The sequence below is a fragment of the Ranitomeya variabilis genome, chromosome 4, assembly GCF_051348905.1.
Source record: "Ranitomeya variabilis isolate aRanVar5 chromosome 4, aRanVar5.hap1, whole genome shotgun sequence".
Taxonomy (NCBI): Eukaryota; Metazoa; Chordata; class Amphibia; order Anura; family Dendrobatidae; genus Ranitomeya; species Ranitomeya variabilis.
Window position 1 is genome coordinate 73816745 of NC_135235.1, and position 24632 is coordinate 73841376.

At 47.6% G+C, this 24632-nt stretch overlaps 1 protein-coding gene across 4 annotated transcripts in view; it reads left to right on the forward strand.

Annotated features, from left to right (window-relative positions):
- Nucleotides 1–24632, forward strand: part of TMEM52B (transmembrane protein 52B) — an 89008-nt gene that overhangs the window by 27989 nt on the left and 36387 nt on the right. The gene's annotated exons all lie outside the window — the stretch shown is intronic.

Here is a 24632-nt window from a genome sequence, read left to right on the forward strand (position 1 = left end):
AACAATTTGCCCAAGTTTAATGGGAGCAACATGTTGTTGTGGAGCTGGACTGAGAGGATGAGGGGGCTGTTGAGAATGCATCCTATGACCCCGGCCCTGGAAGCTGAGGTAGCCATTATGGCATTAGACGGAGAGGCCCGAGATTCAGTGATGTTGAGACCCCCCACAGAGCGGAATACTTTTACCGGGGTGTTACATGTGTTAGAGGGGACGCACGGGGATCCCACCGACGTGGGAGAGCTGCGGGCCCGGTTGTTTGGACGGCGACAAAAAGAGGGCGAGACTGTCACTCAGTACATGAATGCTCTGCAAGAGCTAAACATTGCAATCGTGCGGAAAGATGGTATGGGGATGGGACATGTCGACGTGACCCTGCGCGACCAACTGGTGACGGGACTGCGGGATGAGTTGACCAAACAGGCTCTAAGTGAACGAGTGCGGGTCGACCCGCGCCTGACTTTCTCCGACATAGGCAATGAGGCCCGCACCCGGGAGCAAGAGAGGGGGGTGCCGGTCCTGACAGGAGAGGCTCGGGTTATCCAGACCGCTGCACCAGGAGGGGGTGAGCCGTCGTGGGTTCAGGAGATGCGGCAGGAGCTCAAACAAATCCGAGACGAACTGGCCGAAGTAAAAAAAAATGCGCGAAGCCCAAGGGAGCTACCCCGGGGGCAAGGGTCTGGGAGTCCAGCTCGTGGCGCTCGTTCAGGATATTATCCGGTCTCCGGTGCTTGCTATGGTTGCGGGGAGGCAGGACATTTCGCACGGGAGTGCCCCCGGAGAGGGAGGGCCTCGTCACGGCGGGCGTTAAACTAGAGGACTCCGAGCTAAGGGGACGACGCTCGGAGTCAGAATCCCCGCGGATGGGTGGTGAAAGTCCCGAAAATTTGGTTGCCAGCTGCCCCCTGGTTTGGGCAGAGTTTGAAGGGCGGGCTGTACGTTGTCTGGTGGACACCGGATCTCAAGTCACGACTATGCCCGAGGCCTATTTTAGAAAACACTTCCCTGTGTCAGTCAGACCCCAATGGGGCCCCGTAATCCGGTTGCAGGCCGCCAATCAGCTGCCCATCCCAGTGGAAGGGGTCACCTGGATGCAAATATCTTTATGTGGGAAAGACCTGGGCCGCCGGGGGGTTGTGTTGACACGGGGGGATCCCAGGCCACAACATATCGTGACTTTGGGGATGAATGTATTGAAGGACTTTGGCAGTTTGCTGTTAGGGGAGACCACACAAGAGACACTCAATCAGTGGGGGACCAGTACACCTCAAGGCTCCGTGTTCAGACAGTTAGTGAGGGAAGTCCGTGTGCAAGAGACCTTTCAGGAGGGAGACATACTAGGGAAAGTAATCACCTCCCCGACAGCAGAAGTGACGTTTCCCCCAGGACAGACTGTTATATCCCTGCCCATCCGAGCTCGCATCCCTCTGGAAGGAGTGCAAGTGCAGGTTGAGCCCACCTTTACGTCCCCTTTGCCCACAGGACTGCTGGTGGCCCGATCTCTGGCTACTGTTAAAAATGGGGCCGTACCAGTGCGATGTGTGAATGTGGACGAACACGATGTCGTGCTACGGGTCCGAAGTGAGATGGCCAAAGTGTTACGACCGTTAGAAGTGATGCCTCCTCCAGATACTTTACAGTTAAAGGTGGATTCCCCTGATCCCTGGATGGTCAGTGTTCGGTCTACACAGGATCCTGAGCTGATAGCGTTACGAAAAGGTCAAACTATTCTGGAACATATGCGAGCAGAATTACCGGGTCTGGATTCATCACAAGTCTCGCGAGTGCAGCGGCTCCTTGGACACTATGCTGAAGTGTTTGCGCAACATGAAGATGATTTTGGCTGTACCACGGCCATCGAACATGGAATTCCGACCGGAGATACAGTGCCCATCAGGGAGCGGTACAGACAGATTCCCCCGCAGATGTACCAGGAAGTAAAGACGTTGTTAGGCCAGATGCTACAAAAGGGAGTGATCCGCGAGAGTCAGAGCCCGTGGGCTGCCCCGATCGTGCTGGTGCGGAAAAAGGACGGCACGCTCCGGTTCTGTGTGGACTATCGTAAGCTAAATGCATGCACCGTCCGAGACTCTTATCCACTTCCCCGTATCGAGGAGTCTCTCTCCGTGCTGGGTCGGGCCAAATATTTTTCCACCTTAGACCTAGCCAGCGGATACTGGCAGGTCCCGATGACAGAAGCAGATCGTCCTAAGACAGCGTTCATCCTTCCCATGGGACTATTTGAGTTCAATCGAATGCCGTTTGGGCTGGCCAACGCTCCAGGTACCTTCCAACGATTAATGGAGCGGTGTCTGGGGGATTTGAACTTCGAGGCCACTCTCATTTATCTGGATGACATCATCATCTACGCCCCAACATTCGAGGAACATCTGTGCCGACTGGAACAGGTACTAGACCGGTTGCTGAAATACGGGCTTAAGGTGAAGCCCCAGAAGTGTCACTTGTTCCGGGAACAGATCGAGTACCTGGGGCATGTGGTGTCCGCCGAAGGAGTCCGGCCATCGCAGGAGAAGATTGCTGCAATCCAGGAGTGGCCCACACCGGAGACCGCTAAAGATGTACGGGCGTTCTTGGGCCTCGCTGGGTACTACCGGCGCTTCGTGAAGAATTTTGCTCGCCGTTCTCACAATCTACAAGTCCTGCTGAAAGGAAGCTCCCCCAAGGAACGGGGAAAGAAGATACAATGGCAGGAGCCACAAGAAGCAGCGTTCCGGGACTTGAAGACAGCTCTCATGGAGCCGCCGGTGTTGGCTTATGCGGACTTTTCGCAACCGTTCATCCTACACACCGACGGCAGCTCTTAGGGATTGGGGGCTGTGTTGTCTCAGGTTCAGGATGGGCGGGAGAGAGTGATCGCCTATGCGAGTCGGTCTCTTCATGACTCTGAGTTGAACCCAGACAATTACAGTTCTTTCAAGGTGGAGCTGCTGGCCGTGGTGTGGGCTATGACGGAGCGGTTCGCTGAGTACCTGGCCGGTTCCGAGGTGCTGATACGCACGGATAACAACCCATTGGCACATCTGGAAAATGCAAAATTGGGTGCCCTAGAACAGCGCTGGGTAGCCCGGATGGCCAAGTACAGATACCGTATCCTTTACAAGCGAGGAGCGGAGAATGTTCATGCTGACGCATTATCTCGTCTGCGGAAAAATCCCCCAAGAACTAACCGAGATGAGGAGCTGGAGGGAGAAGAAATCCCCTACGCCATCGGGGGCGCTGCTCAGACGGCTGTGAGCCGGGAACAGACCGGGAACGGAACGGCTGCAGGACTGTTGGTTCAGAGTCGGGACGAATGGATACGGCTACAACAGGAAGACCAGGAACTAGCTCCATTGCGACAGTGGATAACGAATGGTCTATTGCCCGTGAGAACCCCTGGACAAATTCTCCCGTCAGATCTGAACCTTCTTCTGCGGCAGTGGGAGCGCCTAACTCTTCAGGACGGGCTCTTATGCCACTTAACCATGGCTCTGGCAGATTCTGAGCCGACCTGGCAGATGGTCTTACCAGGGCCTGTGGTGGCCGCAGTTGCTAAAGAAGCTCATGAGTCCGGGGCACACTTCGGAGTGAAGAGGACGTTTAAGTGGCTGCAAACTCGCTTCTATCATCCTCGGCTGCTTGCGGAAGTACAAACTGCCTGTAGACAATGTCGACAATGTGAGCTAACCAAGTCACCGGAGGAAAGGGCGCCTGTGCAGAGCATCACGACGTCTGCCCCTTTTGAAGTATTAATGATAGACTACATTACCATTGGAGCAGCGCATCAAGGCTACGAACACTGCCTCGTTATGGTAGATCATTTTTCAAAATTCGCGGTAGTCATCCCTACCCGTGATCAGACAGCTGAGTCGGCGGCGAGCGCTATCTGTAAGAACTTTATTCAAGTTTACGGCTGTCCGAGGCGAATACATTCGGATCAAGGCGCCTGTTTCTTGGGCAAGGTCATGGAAGAGCTGCATCGCCTCTACGGCATTGATAAGTCACGCACCACACCGTATCATCCCCAGGGAAATGGGGCTTGTGAGCGGTTTAACCGGACTTTGCTTCAAATGCTGCGTGCGCTAGAACAAGATCAGAAGGCCCGCTGGCCGGAGTACGTGTCTGACCTAGTGTGGGTCTACAACAATAGAGTTCATCAAGTCACAGGACGCACCCCGTATGAAGTGGTCTTTGGGCACCCAGGAAAAGGCATGACAGATCTGGAACTGTCTTCGGAGGAAGAAGGCCCCCGAACAGGGATGGCTTCGTGGGTGCGTGATCATCGGCATCGGCTGCAGACCTTACACCGACTGGTACACACTCGAATTCGGGAAGTGGAGCATCGGAGCACCCCTACAGCAAAACCCCCAGAGTTCCGGCCAGGTGATCGAGTACTCGTTCGAGAGCAAAGACCGCAAAACAAGTTAGACCATCGTTGGGAAAAAACACCCTATCGGGTGCTTCGCCGTATAGACCCGCATGGACCTGTATATGAAGTGCAGTCTGAGGCCCTCGGAAGTACAGGTACTCGCATTCTTCATCGCAACATGCTCCGGTTGTGTCGCTCTGTTGACTCGGACACCCCGGAATCCGCAATCAGGGAAGAGCCACCTACGACTGAGTCCCCCAACAACCATTGGTGGGATGAAGAAGATGATGAAGAAGAAGAACGGCGTCAAAATACTCCCCCTATCTCGACTACTACACTACCCCTGACCAGTCACCCTTCCGCTGACGACATTCCCCCAACACCCCCTACACAAGGACCCGAGCCATGACGTTCTGAACGTTCTACTGCCGGTAGACCCCCAACTCGCTACAGTCCTGACTTACACACTAGACAGACCCAAGTGTGGAACAATCCGTCAGGTGGGCGACCTGTCAGTGCGAAGGCCTCGCCCAGGGACTGGCGAGCATACAGGGTGGGGGAATGTAGGGGACAGGGACCTGGTGAGCTGTGCAGACGGGTGGAACCATTGTTGCCGGGAGTCGGGGTTCCGGGGGACGGATTTGAGGGGTGCATGGGAAGCCAGGCTCATGTGACAGGAGGCAGAATGACGCAGGGAGAGGAGAGGATAAAAAGCAAAACGCGCGAAAGCAGGGGCAGAGAAGCGCGGGAAATCTCTGAGGAGAGGAAACTGCAGCGCAGTTGCTGTGAGTGTGCAGGCCGCAGTGAGACTTGCAGGAAGCAGGGGGAAAACGTGCAACAGACACTGCGGGCAATTACTGGAGCCCCCAAAAAGAGACGCATTCGTCGTCAGCGACCCCCCAGGCAGAGGGGTAGTGCTGACCAGCTCAGGGACAGTATTACCGCGCTCCCTGAGAACACCTTGCCAGAGAGTGCTACAGACTCGCATGGTTTCGTCTCAGCTGTGACTGATACTGATTATTCTCCTAATCCTCCTCAAAAAGACTCTTCTCTGGACTGGGAGACTGTTACCTCGGATCAACGTCCGCCTGCAGGAGGGAACGCAGCACCGCAAAAGACATTCTGGACTCGACTCTACGCCTGGGCCCGTCGCCAGAAGACACCTCCTTCCTCCGCCATCAGGACTACGGCGTTGTCGGAGCCTCCCCGTCAGGACTACATCGCTGAACCAGCACTGATAAGTGACCATTGTTGACTTTATCTTAGTAGGGAGTCACTAGTGAGGCGCTGCCGCGTTCTACGGGTGTAGTTCAGGGCGGCCATATAATAATTGGGATTTACTGCGAGATTGTGTTCTTGTATATAAGTTCCCTGCGTGGAAAACGTTTGTTATCTTTTTGGTTGGAAGTTAAAAAAAGAAAGTTAAAAAACGCTATTTGCTTTCTGGCTCCTATTTGTCCCTGCATCCTTCTTTACCTGCGGTCTCTACACTTGTACCGGGGGTCCAAGAGGGTGAACACCCAGTAATCGCTGGTGGAAAATATTTTTCTCACGCGAGGGTCACGGGAAAGGCAGCCTAACATGAAGTCAGCCATGTGCGCCAGAGTCCCAACACGTAAGAATTCCCCCTCCGCAACAGGCCGACTCTCCATTTCCTCCTCCTCCTCCTCCTCCAACTCCTCCTCCTCAGCCCAAACACGCTGAACTGAGAAGAGGGAATGGGTACCGTCTTCAGTCTCGCCCACAGTCTCCTCCTCTTCATCCTCATCTTCCTCCTCCCCCTCCTCAGTTACACTCTGAGAAACAGACTGGCTGGTGTTCTGGCTCTCAGTCAACTCTTCTTCCCCCATCTCCTGTGACAATCGATGCGCCTCAGACTTCATGCTGAGCAATGATTTTTTCAGCAGACAAAGCAGCGGGATGGTGACGCTGATTATGGCGTCATCCCCGCTGACCATCAGTGTTGACTCGTCAAAGTGGCTTAACACCTTACATATATCAGACATCCACGTCCACTCCTCATTGTAGATTTGAGGAAGCTGACTAACTTGACTACCGGTTCTGGTGGAAGTGGTCATCTGACAGTCTACAATGGCTCTGCGCTGCTGGTAAACCCTGTTTAACATGTGTAGGGTGGAATTCCATCTCGTTGGCACGTCGCACAACAGTCGGTGAGCTGGCAGTTGTAAGCGCCGTTGCACTGCCCTCAGGGTGGCAGCATCAGTGGTGGATTTGCGGAAATGGGCACAGATGCGTCTCACCTTGGTGAGCAAATCTGACAGATTGGGGTAGGTCTTGAGGAACCGCTGAACCACCAGATTGAACACGTGGGCAAGGCATGGAACGTGTGTGAGTCTGCCCAGTTGCAGAGCCGCCACCAGATTACGCCCGTTGTCACACACGACCATGCCTGCTTTCAGGTTCAGCGGCGCCAGCCAAAGATCCGTCTGAGCCGTCATGCCCTGTAACAGCTCCTGGGCAGTGTGCCTCTTGTCACCTAAGCTCAGCAGTTTTAGCACCGCCTGCTGGCGCTTGCCCACTGCGGTCCTGCTGCGACTGCAGCTGCCGACTGAAGGTGGCGTGTCCGCGGATGGAAATTTACAAGTGGTGTTTGTGGAGGAGGAGGAGGAGGAGGAGGAGGGGGGAGAAGTATAGTAATCCTGGGAAACAGTCACCGAGGTAGGCCCCGCAATCCTGGGTGTGGGCAACACATGAGCTGACCCCGGTTCAGACTCTGTCCCAGCCTCAACCAAATTAATCCAATGTGCCGTCAGGGAGATATAGTGTCCCTGCCCCCCAGCACTGGTCCACGTGTCCGTGGTTAAGTGGACCTTTTCTGTAACCGCGTTGGTCAGGGCACGGTTGATGTTCTGAGACACGTGCTGGTGTAGTGCTGGGACCGCACATCGAGAAAAATAGTGGCGGCTTGGGACGGAGTAGCGAGGGGCAGCCACCGCCATCAGGTTGCGGAATGCCTCCGTCTCCACCAGCCTGTAGGGCAGCATCTCCAAACTCAGGAGTTTGGAGACGTGGACATTTAAGGCCTGTGCATGTGGGTGGGTGGAGGCATATTTGCGCTTGCGCTCAAATGTTTCATGCAAAGACAGCTGAACACTGCGCTGGGACACATTGGTGGATTGTGGGGGGGATGGTGAAGGTGCAGGGGTGGTTGCATGGCGGGAGTCGCTGGTGCCGGGCTCCTGGGCTGGGGAGTTACTGGCAGAGCCAGCATGTGACACAGGGGAAGGAGCAGCGGTGTGACCAGAAGGAGGTGAACGGCCTTGATTCCAATGAGTTGGGTGTTTAGCACTCATATGCCTGCGCATGCTGGTAGTGCTTAGGTTGCTAGTGGTGGCTCCCCTACTGAGCTTGGTGTGGCACAGGTTGCACAACACAGTCCGTCGGTCCTCCTCACTTTCTTTAAAGAAGCTCCAGACTTTAGAACACCGAGGCCTCGACCAAACTGGTTCACTTGTTGAACCTCTGTCTGATGAAATTACTCTGGCCCTGCCTCTCCCTCTGGTCGCACGTCTACCTCTTGCAACGTTTTCTGATGTTACACTTGCCTCCCCCTCCGAAGCACTCTCTTGACTAGGCCTAACAACCCAGCTGGGGTCAGTCACCTCATCATCCACCGGCTCCTCCTCCTCCCATTCATCAGCCTGCTCCCCCCTGGGAATTACTGCACTGACAAGCACCTCACTGTCTGACACCCGTGTCTCATCCTCAGACACCTCTCCACAGACTATTTGTAAATCCCCACTTTCATCACCCACAGACTGGGAAAGCTCTCTATTTTGGGCATCGGGACAGACCCACTGGTCAGGTTGCTGCTCAGCAGTGCTTTGTGAATCTAGGAAGGGTTGGGAAAACAGTTCCTGGGAGTATGCAGGATTTGAATCACTAATTTCCAAGGAGGGGCCAGGCTGGGCGGGAGGAGGTTGAGCTGAAAGATCCTGAGGTCCACTCCCTTGGCTAGCGTTGGTGGACTGCGTGGAAGACTGGGCGGTGGATAAACTACTGGATGCATTATCCGCTATCCAGTTGATCACCTGTTCGCACTGCTGGGGATCCAATAGGGGTGTGCCACGTGACACAGTAAATTGGGACAGGAAGCTAGAAAAGGGTACTCTGCGGCGTTCCAGTGCTCCATCAGAAGCAGGTACTGTGTCACCCTGCCCAGGACTACGGCCTCTGCCTGCAACCTCACTTTGACGCCCACGACCACGTCCTCGTCCTCGTCCCTTACCCCTGGGGTTCACCATTGTAAAGGTTATGCTAGAAAAGCTAGTTATGAAGGTGAAATACACTCTATTTGTCCAAACAGAGGATATATTGCGTGTTGCAAAAAGGACTATTCGGTAAAGAGCGTATTTTATGCAACCAAACCTTGGTTTACAGCAAACAGATGTGTATCAGTAACAGATATAAAACTGTGTTTTATATTTGTGGTATTTCTTCAGATCAAATACCCCTTCTTTATGTAACTATTAGATATGGCGTGCACAAAACTGGCCACAGGCCTAGTCACTAAATACAGAGCTTATTTTTGGACCACAAAACTTGGGTACCAGTAACAGATATAAAACTGTGTTTATATTTGTGGTATTTCTTCACATCAAATACCCTTTATTTCTTTAACTATTAGATATGGCGTGCACAAATCTGGCAACAGGCCTAGTCACTAAATACAGAGCGTATTTTTGAACCACAAAACTTGGGTACTAGTAACAGATATAAAACTGTGTTTATATTTGTGGTATTTCTTCACATCAAATACCCTTTATTTCTTTAACTATTAGATATGGCGTGCACAAATCTGGCAACAGGCCTAGTCACTAAATACAGAGCGTATTTTTGAACCACAAAACTTGGGTACCAGTAACAGATATAAAACTGTGTTTATATTTGTGGTATTTCTTCACATCAAATACCCTTTATTTCTTTAACTATTAGATATGGCGTGCACAAATCTGGCAACAGGCCTAGTCACTAAATACAGAGCGTATTTTTGAACCACAAAACTTGGGTACCAGTAACAGATATAAAACTGTGTTTATATTTGTGGTATTTCTTCACATCAAATACCCTTTATTTCTTTAACTATTAGATATGGCGTGCACAAATCTGGCAACAGGCCTAGTCACTAAATACAGAGCGTATTTTTGAACCACAAAACTTGGGTACCAGTAACAGATATAAAACTGTGTTTATATTTGTGGTATTTCTTCACATCAAATACCCTTTATTTCTTTAACTATTAGATATGGCGTGCACAAATCTGGCAACAGGCCTAGTCACTAAATACAGAGCGTATTTTTGAACCACAAAACTTGGGTACCAGTAACAGATATAAAACTGTGTTTATATTTGTGGTATTTCTTCACATCAAATACCCTTTATTTCTTTAACTATTAGATATGGCGTGCTATAAAAATGCAATTTTTATCTAATGCGGTTTTTTGGACACACAAAACCTTGGATTAGAATGTAGGGTATTCTATACTATATATATATACTATATATGTGGCAGAATTGCGTATTCTGTACACTGCGCTTATGTGTACGCTAAACAAATATTTTTGGGCCAGGTGTGGTATATCTGTATCACTCAAAAATGCATTTTTATATCTTATGCGGTTTTATTTTTAGGCCGCAAATATTTCCTTTTTTAATTTATTAATTATTGTTATTAATTAATATTATTATTATTAAATGAGGTGACAGCGTGTGCTGTACCACTCTACGGAGTCTGAAGCACTACAAGTCCCAGACAGCAGCACAAATGAGGTTACAGCGTGTGCTGGAGTCTGAGGCACTACAAGTCCCAGACAGCAGCACAAATGAGGTTACAGCGTGTGCTGGAGTCTGAGGCACTACAAGTCCCAGACAGCAGCAGAAATGAGGTTACAGACAGCGTGTGCTGGAGGCTAAATGGAGTCTGAGGAACATCCAGCAGCCGATATTCTAATAGTGCGGCGTTCGCCCAAAATGGCGGACGCCGCACTATAAAGCCCAGCCTAATGCACACACGATCCCTGCCTAATGCCTAATGCCTATAAAGATTGACTTGGAGACTGAGATTGAGACTTGGCACTGAGACAGTGAGTGCGCAGCTAAGATGGCGGCCGCTGCACTCCTGGTCCCAGCTGCCACACAGCTAGCCAGCAAATACAAGAGAGGACTAGTAGTAGTAAACGTAGATTAGCCCTGACAAGGGCTGTTGATTTCTGCACCCTGCCTGCCTGATTAATTCTGGTCTTTGTCCCTGCTCTAGTCCCTATCAATTCCCAGTCCCCCCAGCACGTCTGTCCCTATGCTCTTTCACACTGCAAATGGCTGAAAGCGCCGAACATAATGAAAGCAGTCTATTGGCTGGTCAGGTCACCTGATCTGGCCAGCCACTCACTGCTCTCGTCTTGTACATGTCCCTACGTCATGCTAGTAGCTTAGAAGGCTCACCTAACATGATTGGCTCCTTGAAAAACCGCCAAAAATGAGAAAAACAAAAACGAGATTTCACTCGAGTACCGCGAGATGTTCGGCCGAATACCGAACACCTTCGAACGCCCTAATGTCCGATCGAACACCAGGTTCGAGTGAACACGTTCGCTCATCACTAACAATGATGTGTCATCACAGCTGCTCCTGCGCAGTTGAAGCTCAGATTTGCACAGGCGCACTCTGCTCTGCCCTGCTTAGATCAGATGAAAATACTGTAATGCGAATGCACCAGCTTTACATCTGGGTCATCAGCTATCTCTGTCCTCTCCTGGCATATGCACATTACAGTATTTTGCTCTGACCCAATCAATCAAGGCAGGAAGATGGCGATTGCTGGGATAGAGGAGGTACCAAGCAAAACCAGTGACGCCCATTGAAACGGACTGCTCTGGATGAAGGAATAATAATAGGTAGCTTTTTAGGAGTTTGGGGCATATATACAGGTTGCATGAGAGGCAGTAAATGTGTTGCCTTTAGTTTACATTGGGAAAACCTGCTGACTAATGATAGGCGGACCGATGGATGTTCGAGTCTGTCAGGTTTGGCTGAACTTTGATAAAAAAAAGTTCGGTTCAGGTACCAAACGGTACCTGAACTTGAACCCGGGCCCGAATATCCGGTGTTTCCCACGTTGTCATCTGTGTGACAGAGCGATAAACACCAGCTCTGATCAATGGTAACCTTACATGTTACCGCCAGTCACAGCGCTGTGGTTTTCACACTGTCACACAGATGATAGCATGTGAGCCAGCAACTGTGCCAGGGTTACTGCTGATCAGGCATCATCTGATGAGTACTACAGACAGTAGTGAGAGAAGTTGACACTGATGAGGGAATTCACCAGCCAGCGCCTGTCCATAGTAATAAATACATCAGTGAGATAATTAGCGCAATGCGTATGTATTTTACTGTATATGTAGTTAGCTTATAAATAAATAATAAAGGAAAAAAATGGCATGGTCCCCTCTATTCTTGATAACCAATGCAGGTAAATCTCACAGCTGTGGGCTGCAGCCCATAGCTGACATCTTTACCTTGGCTGGTTATCAAAAATAGAGGGGTCCCCATGTAATTTTTTAATATGGAGCCCCCCATTTTTGATAATCAGCCAATCTAAAGCAGACAGCTGAGGGCTTGTATTCTAAGACTGGGATGGGGCCATGGATATTGGCCTTCAATAGTCTAAAAATAGCAGCCCGCACCTGCCCGAGAAAAAGCACATCCATTAAATGTGCTAATTGTGGCACTTTGCCTGGCTCTTTCCACTTGCCCTGGTGCATTGTCAAGAGGGGTAACACTGTGGAGGTTAATGTCACCTGTTCTATGTCCACCGACACCAAGGTGTCTATAAGACACCCCCATTACTAACCCCGTAATGAAAAGTAGGAGAGACACACAAAGAAAAAAGTACTTTAAAAATCTGATGTATGCGCCATTTTGAGAGCGGCTGAGAGTTGGTGTTTTTAGTCTAGGAGGGGGCCAATATCCATGGCCCATTCCCAGCCTATTAACATTAGCCCGCAGCTGCCTGTTTAACCTTTGCTGGTTATTAAATATAGAGGAATGCCATGTCATTTTTATGGGGTATCCTCACATTTTAATGTCCAGTAAAGGCTATGCCGGTTTTTTAAATTTATTTAAATTAATTTTAAGAAATGGTGTGAGGTCCACCCTATCTTTAACAACATGATAATGGAAAGCAGACTGGAGCCCCCAGCTATCTGCTTTCCCTTGGCTGGTTACCAAAAGTAGGGAGGGGGACCAAGGAGGTAGAGGTGGATGTGGTGGTGTAGATGGAATAAGGGGAGGGAGCCAACACTTTTTTTTAAGGCAAATGACGTAAAATAGCAGAGACAAAAAAAATGGAACAATGAGGCAGAGGTCCAAGTGGAGAAGGGGTGGAGGTGTTTTTTTTCTTTCAGACAAATTCCATAAAATAAGAGTCAAAAAGATAAACAAAAATATAAAAAAATAGAGCCATGAGGCAGAGGTCTAAGTTGAGGAGGGGGTGATGGTTGACTTAGTAGTGTACATGGAAGAGGGGGAGGAAACCAACATTGTTTTATTGTTTTTTATTGCTTTGTTTAAATTTGGGGACTCATCAAAATGAAACAAATGCAAAATAGTGTAATAGTGTAATAGTTGTCTAGTCAGCCAAAGTATGGACAAGTCCTGTGTGATCGACACCTGATTCATTTTTATGAATGTTAGCTTCCCCATGTTGTCTGTGTACAGTTGGATGCACCTGTCTGTGATGATACCACCTGCGGTGTTAAAGTCACGCTCTGACATGACATTTGCTACTTGGCATGCAAAGGTCAGCTTTACCTGCTCTGGTTATCAAGAATAGGGAAGACCCCACATGTTTTTTTTACATACTGCACCTGCCATACATGATATGGCTGTGATATAACCGGAAGTGCCCACACCAGAAAAGTTTATTGATTGGCTGCTCTGTAAACCTTATAACAAGCTTTTGCTCATGCTGTCGAACCCCAACAGTAGCACGGACTTCCGAAGTCCATGTTCGGGGTCGGTGCACTTGATCGTTTGGGTTCCCCCATCACTACTGGTGACAGATCCCTTTTAAGTAGATTTTTTGACCTTAGGTCATGAGTATGGTAAAATGTTACCTTTCAGTGATTAGTCCTGTTTTTTAGATGTGTTACTTAATACTGCTGTTTGTATAGGGTAATTGTCTTGTATGGAGCAGAATGTTTGTTAGTAAAAACCCACCTCGGTAACTGAATATGCTACATTTACATGCTCAGTTTCTGTTTTAAGAACATAAATAACTATAAACAATAATTTCCATACCCATTGTCACACTAACACCTTCAGAAATAGTGGATGTTATGAGGAGTTGTTTTGTATAAAATTAGATGTAGAAACACCGATAAAAAATTAGATGAAAATAAATACACTTGATACACTGAACCTCATTGATACTTCATTGGAGTGTGTAATTACATACAAACAGTTAAACCTAAGGAGCACAATTCTATTCTAAGCCATCTGTACTGCTAAAATGATTGATCACCAAGTCATATGTACAGTTGACCCTAAAATCTGAGTTTTCCTTAAAGAGATACTACAGTTATTGTTCCATATACAGCAGCCTCATTTGACCATTTAATTTATAGGCTTAAAGTGTCCAAAAATATGAGCTTATTATATACAGAATGGACATTGCTCTATCTGAATGGGCATCGCTTGGCTATCCCCAGACATCCCATTGACAATGATGCAAAAGCTCGACACCCAGCAATCAGTAAGTTACAGTGCCTTGCGAAAGTATTCTGCCCCCTGGAACTTTTCAACTTTTTCCTACATATCATGCTTCAAACATAAAGATACCAAATGTAAATTTTTGGTGAAGAATCAACAACAAGTGGAACACAACTATGAAGTTGAACGAAATTTATTGGTTATTTTAAATTTTTGTGGAAATTCAAAAACTGAAAAGTGGGGTGTGCAATATTATTTGGCCCCTTCACTTTCAGTGCAGCAAACTCACTCCAGAAGTTCATTGTGGATCTCTGAATGATTCAATGTTGTCCTAAATGCCAAATGATGATAAATATAATCCACCTGTATGTAATCAAGTCCCCGTATAAATGCACCTGCTCTTTGATAGTCTCAGTTTTCTGTTTGAAGCACAGAGAGCATCATGAAGACCAAGGAACACAACAGGCAGGCCGGATTTGGATACAAAATTATTTCCAAAACTTTAAACATCCCAAGGAGCACTGTGCAAGCAATCATATTGAAATGGAAGGCGTATCATACCACTACAAATCTACCAAGACCTGGCCATCCCTCTAAACTTTCATCTCAAACAAGGAGAAGACTGATCAGAGATGCAGCCAAGAGGCCCATGATAACTCTGGATGAACTGCAGAGATCTACAGCTGAGGTGGGACAGTCTGTCCATAGGACAACAATCAGTCGTACACTGCACAAAACTGGCCTTTTTGGAAGAGTGGCAAGAAGAAAGCCATTTCTCAAAGATGTTGTTAAAAGTTTGCAACAAGCCACCTGGGAGACACACCAAACATGTGGAAGAAGGTGCTCCGGTCAGCTGAAAACAAAATCAAACGTTTTGGCATCAATGCCAAACAATATGTTTGGCGTAAAGGCAACACAGCTCATCACCCTGAACACACCATCCCCACTGTCAAACATGGTGGTGGCAGCATCATGGTTTGGGCCTGTTTTTTTTCAGCAGAGACAGGGAAGATGGTTAAAATTAATGGGAAGACGGATGGAGCAAAATACCATTCTTGAAGAAAACCTGTTTGAGTCTGCAAAAGACCTGAGACTGGGACGGAGATTTGTCTTCCAACAAGACAATGATCACAAACATAAGCAAAATCTACAATGGAATGGTTCACAAATAAACGTATCCAGGTGTTAGAATGGCCAAGTCAAAGTCCAGACCTCAATCCAATCGAGAATCTGTGGAAAGAGCTGAAAACTGCTGTTCACAAACGATCTCCATCAAACCTCACTGAGCTCGAGCTGTTTGCTAAGGAAGAATGGGCAAGAATTTCAGTCTCTCGATGTACAAAACTGATAGAGACATAACCCAAGCGACTTGCAGCTATAATCGCAGCAAAAGGTGGCGCAACAAAGTATTAAGTTAAAGGGGCCGAATAATATTGCACGCCCCACTTTTCAGTTTTTTAATTAACACAAAAATGTAAAATAACCAATACATTTCATTCAACTTCCTAATTGTGTTCCACTTGTTGTTGATTCTTCACCAAAAAATTACATTTGGTATCTTTATGTTTGACGCATGATATGTGGGAAAAGGTTGAAAAGTTCCAGGGAGCCAAATACTTTCGCAAGGCACTGTATCTTCTATCCGATGTTTTCAAATGCTTTCAAAGTGATATACTCTCAGAAGAGTCCAAAATAAAATTTCACGTTATTTTGTATTTGTTCATTCAATATCAGTAACGCAGATAATGTGGGAAGATCATACATCCATAAGGTGTATCCAGGGTCGTATTTCCCGCTAGTCACTGGAGGTCCAATTGTTATGTTGACAAGTTTTCTTTTCTTTTTCTACCCTCTCCCCTTCACCAGACTGAATAACAAAACCAGTGTGTCTGCGATGGGGAGGGTTGCATTCTTTTATACTTGTGTCTATATGGGCATGTAGATCATAGGATGTTTAATAAAATGATACCTTAATATCTGCAATCTGATATCTTATTCTAGAGAAGTCCATGTTTTTCTTAATATGTAATCTGCACTCCTGGTGTCCATTTCTCACACTGGTAGCACCCCTTTCATTTCCAATGAGCTCTGGAGGCAGATTTTCAGGGAGATCTGTGTCCAACCCACAGATCTTAACAGCTCATTTACATATTAAGATAAATGTTAATATGTTAGGAATAAGATATGGGAACGCAGATATCAAGGTATTGTTTTACACAGATTGCATGAACATATAGACGGCTTAGGAGGATTGATCCTACTGACAGATTCCCTTCAAAGATATTTGTATAATGTAATCGGACATGTGTGGTATGATCAGGGTCAGACGCCCTTTTAAAATGCATACAGGGGCGTGCATGAGCAGACTTGACCGGCCGTGAAGACCAGGGCCGGCGTCACCACCTAGTGCACCAGAGTAAGTGTTGGGCCCCTGGACGAACAGGGTGGGGCCCACTTGCCTTCGGGGACACCTGTGCATGCTGTGGTCCCCGTGAGCTGTGGGTGGGAGCCTGGTGCCAGAGCTGGCACTGCCCTCCTCTGAAATACTCACCTCTCCTCATTCCCATCAGCTCCAGTGTCTTCAGCATTTTCTAACTCTGTGACGTCTTAGTGCAGAGGGTGCAATGACGTCTCTACAGCACCCTCTATGCTGAGCACTGTGGGGAATGGGAGAGATTAATATTTGATTTTTTTTATGTATAGAGGATTATATGGGGCCATTATACTGTATGGAGCAATGTATAAGGCCCATTATTCTGTATGGAGCAATACATGGGGCCCAAATATTCTGTATTGATCAATATATGGGGCTCATTATATTGTATGCAGCAATATACAGTATGAAGCCCATTATACTGTATGGAACATTATATGGGGTCATTATACTGTATAAAGCATTATATGGGGCCCATTATACTATATGGAGCAATATATGGTGCCCACAATACTGTATGGAGGACTATGTGTTGTGAATTTGCGTTTTGCTCCCTCTAGTGGTCATTAGTGATTTGACACTGGAGCTTCTGTCTTCTCCTATATGCTCACCTGGGCCGTTAGTTCAGGGGCGTTGCTATATAAGCTCTCTGGACCTTCAGTTCTATGCCTGGCATCGTTGAATTCAGAGCTAATCTGTTGTGCTCTTGTCCTTTGATCCTGGTTCCTGTATTTCAAAGCTAAGTCTGCTTCTTTGCTTTTTGCTTTGGTTTTGTTTTGTATTTTTGTCCAGCTTGTTCCAATCTGTATCCTGACCTTTGCTGGAAGCTCTAGGGGGCTGGTGTTCTCCCCCCGGACCGTTAGACGGTTCGGGGGTTCTTGAATCTCCAGCGTGGATTTTTATAGGGTTTTTGTTGACCAGATAAGTTATCTTGCTTTATTCTGCTATTAGTAAGCTGGCTTCTCTTTGCTGAACCTGGTTCATTTCTGTGTTTGTCATTTCCTCTTACCTCACCGTTATTATTTGTGGGGGGCTTGTATCTTGCTTTGGGGTCCCTTTCTCTGGAGGCAAGAGAGGTCTTGTTTTCTTCTCCTAGGGGTAGTTAGATTCTCCGGCTGGCGCGAGTCATCTAGCGATCACCGTAGGCATGATCCCCGGCTACTTCTAGTGTTGGCGTTAGGAGTAGCTATTTGGTCAACCCAGTTACCACAGCCCTATGAGCTGGATTTTTGTATCTCGCAGACTTACACGTTCCTCTGAGACCCTGTCCACTGGGGTCATAACAGTATGCCAGGCCAGTATTGAATGTTTGATGCATTGCAGAAGTGGGATTATAAGAAAGAAAATTTTGAGTTTTTTTTTTTCTCTCTCATTTTTTTTTTTTTTCTTTTCCCCTTTACCTCAGAGTGGCTTAAGCTTGCTGCAGACATGAATGTCCAGACCTTGATTACAAGTGTGGACCAGCTTGCTGCTCGTGTGCAGGGTATACAAGATTATGTTATCAGAAATCCTAGGTCTGAACCCAAGATACCGATTCCTGAACCGTTTTCAGGAGACCGATTTAAGTTTAGGAATTTCAGGGATAATTGTAAATTGTTTTTGTCCCTGAGACCCTGTTCGTCTGGAGACTCTGCTCAACAAGTAAAAATTGTTATTTCATTCTTACGGGGTGACCCTCAAGATTGGGCTTTTTCGTTGGCGCCAGGAGATCCGGCATTGGCTGATATTGATGCGTTTTTTCTGGCGCTCGGTTTACTTTATGAGGAACCCAATCTTGAGATTCAGGCTGAAAAAGCCTTGCTGGCTATGTCTCAGGGCCAGGACGAGGCTGAAGTGTATTGCCAAAAATTTCGGAAATGGTCCGTGCTGACACATTGGAACGAGTGTGCACTGGCTGCTAATTTTAGAAATGGCCTTTCTGAAGCCATTAAGAATGTTATGGTGGGTTTTCCTATTCCCACAGGTCTGAATGATACCATGGCCCTGGCTATTCAAATTGACCGGCGGTTGCGGGAGCGCAAAACCGCAAATTCCCTCATGGTGTTGTCTGAACGGACACCTGATTTGATGCAATGTGATAGAAAAACCGCAAATTCCCTCATGGTGTTGTCTGAACGGACACCTGATTTGATGCAATGTGATAGAATCCTGACTAGAAATGAGAGGAAAATTCATAGACGCCAGAATGGCTTGTGCTACTACTGTGGTGATTCTACACATGTTATCTCAGCATGCTCTAAACGTATATCTAAGGTTGTTAGTCCTGTCACCGTTGGTAATTTGCATCCTAAGTTTATTCTGTCTGTAACTTTGATTTGCTCACTGTCATCTTATCCTGTCATGGCGTTTGTAGATTCAGGTGCTGCCCTGAGTCTTATGGATCTCTCATTTGCTAAGCGCTGTGGTATTATTCTTGAACCATTAGAAAATCCTATACCTCTTAGGGGTATTGATGCTACGCCATTAGCAGAAAATAAACCGCAGTATTGGACACAGGTTACCATGTGCATGACTCCTGAACACCGCGAGGTGATACGTTTTCTTGTTTTGCATAAAATGCATGATGTGGTTGTTTTGGGGCTGCCATGGTTACAGACCCATAATCCAGTCCTGGACTGGAAGGCTATGTCAGTGTCAAGTTGGGGCTGTCGTGGTATTCATGAGGATTCCCTGCCTGTGTCTATTGCTTCTTCTACGCCTTCGGAAGTTCCGGAGTATTTGTCTGATTATCAGGATGTCTTTAGCGAGTCCAGGTCCAGTGCATTGCCTCCTCATAGGGAATGTGACTGTGCAATAGATTTGATTCCAGGCAGTAAGTTTCCTAAGGGAAGACTGTTTAATCTGTCGATACCTGAACATACCGCTATGCGTTCATATATCAAGGAGTCTCTGGAGAAAGGACACATCCGTCCGTCTTCTTCCCCTCTTGGTGCGGGATTCTTTTTTGTGGCTAAAAAGGACGGATCTTTGAGGCCTTGTATTGACTATCGGCTTTTAAATAAGATCACTGTCAAATTTCAGTATCCTTTGCCGCTGTTGTCTGACTTGTTTGCCCGGATTAAAGGTGCCAAGTGGTTCACCAAGATAGACCTTCGTGGTGCGTACAACCTTGTGCGCATTAAGCAAGGTGATGAATGGAAAACCGCATTCAATACGCCCGAAGGTCATTTTGAGTACTTGGTGATGCCTTTTGGGCTCTCTAATGCCCCTTCAGTTTTTCAGTCCTTTATGCATGACATTTTTCGGAACTATCTGGATAAATTTTTGATCATTTATCTGGATGATATTCTGGTTTTTTCTGATAATTGGGACTCGCATGTGGAGCAGGTCAGGATGGTCTTTAAAATTTTGCGTGAAAATTCTTTGTTTGTCAAGGGCTCAAAGTGTCTTTTTGGTGTACAGAAGGTTCCCTTTTTGGGGTTCATTTTTTCCCCTTCTGCTGTGGAGATGGACCCAGTCAAGGTCCGAGCTATTCTTGATTGGACTCAGCCCTCGTCAGTTAAGAGTCTTCAGAAGTTCTTAGGTTTCGCTAACTTCTACCGTCGTTTTATCGCTAATTTTTCTAGCATTGTGAAACCTTTGACGGATATGACCAAGAAGGGCTCCGATGTGGCTAATTGGGCTCCTGCTGCCGTGGAGGCTTTCCAGGAGTTGAAACGCCGGTTTACTTCGGCGCCTGTTTTGTGCCAGCCTGATGTCTCGCTTCCCTTTCAGGTTGAGGTGGATGCTTCAGAGATTGGAGCAGGGGCCGTTTTGTCGCAGAGAGGCCCTGGTTGCTCTGTTATGAGACCTTGCGCCTTTTTCTCTAGGAAGTTTTCGCCTGCTGAGTGAAATTATGATGTGGGCAATCGGGAGTTGTTGGCCATGAAATGGGCATTTGAGGAGTGGCGTCATTGGCTCGAGGGTGCTAAGCATCGTGTGGTGGTCTTGACTGATCACAAAAATCTGATGTATCTCGAGTCTGCTAAACGCCTGAATCCTAGACAGGCCCGCTGGTCATTGTTTTTCTCCCGTTTTGACTTCGTTGTCTCGTATTTACCAGGTTCAAAGAATGTGAAGGCCGATGCTCTTTCCAGGAGCTTTGTGCCTGATGCTCCTGGAGTCGCTGAACCTGTTGGTATTCTTAAGGATGGAGTTATCTTGTCAGCTATTTCTCCAGATCTCCGACGTGTGTTGCAGAGATTTCAGGCTGATAGGCCTGATTCTTGTCCACCTGACCGACTGTTTGTGCCTGATAAGTGGACCAGCAGAGTCATTTCCGAGGTTCATTCCTCGGTGTTTGCAGGTCACCCAGGAATTTTTGGCACCAGAGATCTGGTGGCCAGATCCTTTTGGTGGCCTTCCTTGTCAAGGGATGTGCGGTCATTTGTACAGTCCTGTGGGACTTGTGCTCGAGCTAAGCCTTGCTGTTCTCGTGCCAGCGGGTTGCTCTTGCCCTTGCCTGTCCCTAAGAGACCTTGGACACATATCTCCATGGATTTCATTTCTGATCTTCCGGTGTCTCAAGGCATGTCTGTTATCTGGGTGATATGTGATCGCTTCTCCAAGATGGTCCATTTGGTTCCTTTGCCTAAGCTGCCTTCCTCTTCCGATCTGGTTCCTGTGTTTTTCCAGAACGTGGTTCGTTTGCACGGCATCCCTGAGAATATTGTGTCAGACAGAGGATCCCAGTTCGTTTCCAGATTCTGGCGATCCTTTTGTAGTAGGATGGGCATTGATTTGTCGTTTTCGTCTGCTTTCCATCCTCAGACTAATGGACAGACGGAGCGAACTAATCAGACTTTGGAGGCTTATTTGAGGTGTTTTGTCTCTGCTGATCAGGACGATTGGGTGACCTTCTTGCCGTTGGCTGAGTTTGCCCTTAATAATCGGGCTAGTTCCGCCACTTTGGTTTCGCCGTTTTTCTGCAACTCTGGTTTCCACCCTCGTTTTTCTTCGGGTCATGTGGAACCTTCTGACTGTCCTGGGGTGGATTCTGTGGTGGATAGGTTGCAGCGGATCTGGAATCTTGTGGTGGACAACTTGAAGTTGTCACAGGAGAGGGCTCAGCGCTTTGCCAACCGCCGCCGCGGTGTGGGTCCCCGACTACGTGTTGGGGATTTGGTGTGGCTTTCTTCCCGCTTTGTTCCAATTAAGGTTTCCTCTCCCAAATTTAAACCTCGTTTTATTGGTCCTTACAAGATATTGGAAATCCTTAATCCTGTATCCTTTCGTCTGGATCTTCCTGTGTCGTTTGCTATCCACAACGTGTTTCATAGGTCCTTGTTGCGGCGGTACGTTGTGCCTGTAGTTCCTTCTGCTGAGCCTCCTGCTCCGGTGTTGGTTGAGGGCGAGTTGGAGTACGTGGTGGAGAAGATCTTGGATTCTCGTCTCTCCAGGCGGAGGCTTCAGTACCTGGTCAAGTGGAAGGGCTATGGTCAGGAAGATAATTCCTGGGTGGTCGCCTCTGATGTTCATGCGGCCGATTTAGTTCGTGCCTTTCACGCCGCTCATCCTGATCGCCCTGGTGGTCGTGGTGAGGGTTCGGTGACCCCTCACTAAGGGGGGGGTACTGTTGTGAATTTGCGTTTTGCTCCCTCTAGTGGTCATTAGTGATTTGACACTGGAGCTTCTGTCTTCTCCTATATGCTCACCTGGGCCGTTAGTTCAGGGGCGTTGCTATATAAGCTCTCTGGACCTTCAGTTCTATGCCTGGCATCGTTGAATTCAGAGCTAATCTGTTGTGCTCTTGTCCTTTGATCCTGGTTCCTGTATTTCAAAGCTAAGTCTGCTTCTTTGCTTTTTGTTTTGGTTTTGTTTTGTATTTTTGTCCAGCTTGTTCCAATCTGTATCCTGACCTTTGCTGGAAGCTCTAGGGGGCTGGTGTTCTCCCCCCGGACCGTTAGACGGTTCGGGGGTTCTTGAATCTCCAGCGTGGATTTTTATAGGGTTTTTGTTGACCAGATAAGTTATCTTGCTTTATTCTGCTATTAGTAAGCTGGCCTCTCTTTGCTGAACCTGGTTCATTTCTGTGTTTGTCATTTCCTCTTACCTCACCGTTATTATTTGTGGGGGGCTTGTATCTTGCTTTGGGGTCCCTTTCTCTGGAGGCAAGAGAGGTCTTGTTTTCTTCTCCTAGGGGTAGTTAGATTCTCCGGCTGGCGCGAGTCATCTAGCGATCACCGTAGGCATGATCCCCGGCTACTTCTAGTGTTGGCGTTAGGAGTAGCTATTTGGTCAACCCAGTTACCACAGCCCTATGAGCTGGATTTTTGTATCTCGCAGACTTACACGTTCCTCTGAGACCCTGTCCACTGGGGTCATAACACTATGTGGTGCCCACAATACTGTATGGAGGACTATGTGGTGCCCACAATACTGTATGGAGGACTTTGTGCTGTCCATAATTCTGCATGTATGACTATATGGCCCCCATAATTCTGTATGGAGGACTATACTGTCCGGCCTAAAATGATAAGTCTGCAGTCACTCTGTGTGCAATGTTCTGCAAGGATTCGCCGGTTTCTGAGCTATTGCAGAATTTACAACAGATATCACTCATATAATGTAAGACGTAAGAGAAATATTTGTAAGTGAAACCTATATTTCTTATCTGTGCATCAAGTATTGTGGTTTGTATTAAAGGGGCCCACTGAGACTCTTTCACAGGGGCACACGAAAACCTGGAGCTGGCCCTGACGATGACGCACATCAAGATGAACGCCGGCTGCAGCTGTCACAGGTCACTCTGCTCTATGACAGGCTGTGCGTTGATGTCACGTAGTAGTGACTTTAAATAGCTGCCAGCCTATCAGAGGCAGCACGCTGATGCCTGCAACCTTTGATAGCAGTAATATTGAAAGGCCACCGGCATATGTGACATCAGGGTGCGGTCCCTCTCAGAGCAGAGCACCTTGTCATATCTGCAGTTGGCGGCCATTTTGATGACCACTCCAAATATGAAGCCTCAGGAGGACGCCAGGGAGCACAGGAAGGTGAGAAGAATCTTTTTCCCCTCTGTGATTGGGCAGGGTAGTGAACATAGGGGCTGACTTAGGGGCCCAGGATGAGGACATTATTATAGTGGACATAGGGGCCCAGGTTGGGAGCAACATAGGGGTGCAGGATGGGGCGACATAGGGGCTCAGTAAGAGGAAATTATTAAAGTGGACATATGGGCCCAGGATTGGGGCAACATAGGGGCATAGTATGGTGATATTAAATAAAGTGGCCCAGAATGGGGACATTATTATAAAAAGGGGCCCATGATGGAGGACATTATTAAATAAAGGGGCCCAGGATGGGGGCATTATTAAATAAAGGGGCCCGGGATGAGAACATTATTATTGGAAGGGGCCCAGGATTGGGGCATTATTAAATAAAGGGGCCCAGGATGGGGACCTTATTAAAATGGACATGGGGGTCCAGGATGGGGGCAACATAAAGGAGCTCAGTAAGGGGACATTAAATAAAAGGGTCTCAGGATCTGGGACCTTATTAAATAAAGGGATGACATAATTAATGTATGGGGACTATGGTTTGTAGTTTATGGTTTTTATTGGTTTATGGTGGCAAGTGGGGACTGCTGGGGCCAATCAAGGGACATTATTACTGCTGTAATTTAATTCATTTTTGAGAATACTGTCTTCAACGTGGGAGCAAAAAAGGAGTCCTGTTACTGTGCAGGGCAGCACTATGTCCCTTTTTTTCATATGATGTAGTGTAGAAGTTGGGTAAAAAGTGGGGAATGTGCTCTGGAAGTGAACAGCTATAGATAACTGTGTCTTATTCTTTCCCATCATTAGCGGTGCATGCCGGCCCACCCCGGGATGGGGGAGGAGCATCATGCTGGGCTATGCGCTGATATATTAAGGGTCCTTACTCCCATACATAAATATTCCCTGCCCTTTTACCTAACCATGCCTCCTGACGAAGCCAAGGTGTTAAAACGCGCATCAAGGCTCGTGCATGTCCCACCTGCACTCCCGCACTTTAGATACTACATGTGTCTAGGTAATGCTACTTTATATTATATCTACACCTAGTCAATAATTTTCTTTTCTTACCGTATGACATTTGTGCCGGTATTCTGATATTTAGCCCGTAGCAGCCATATGCACA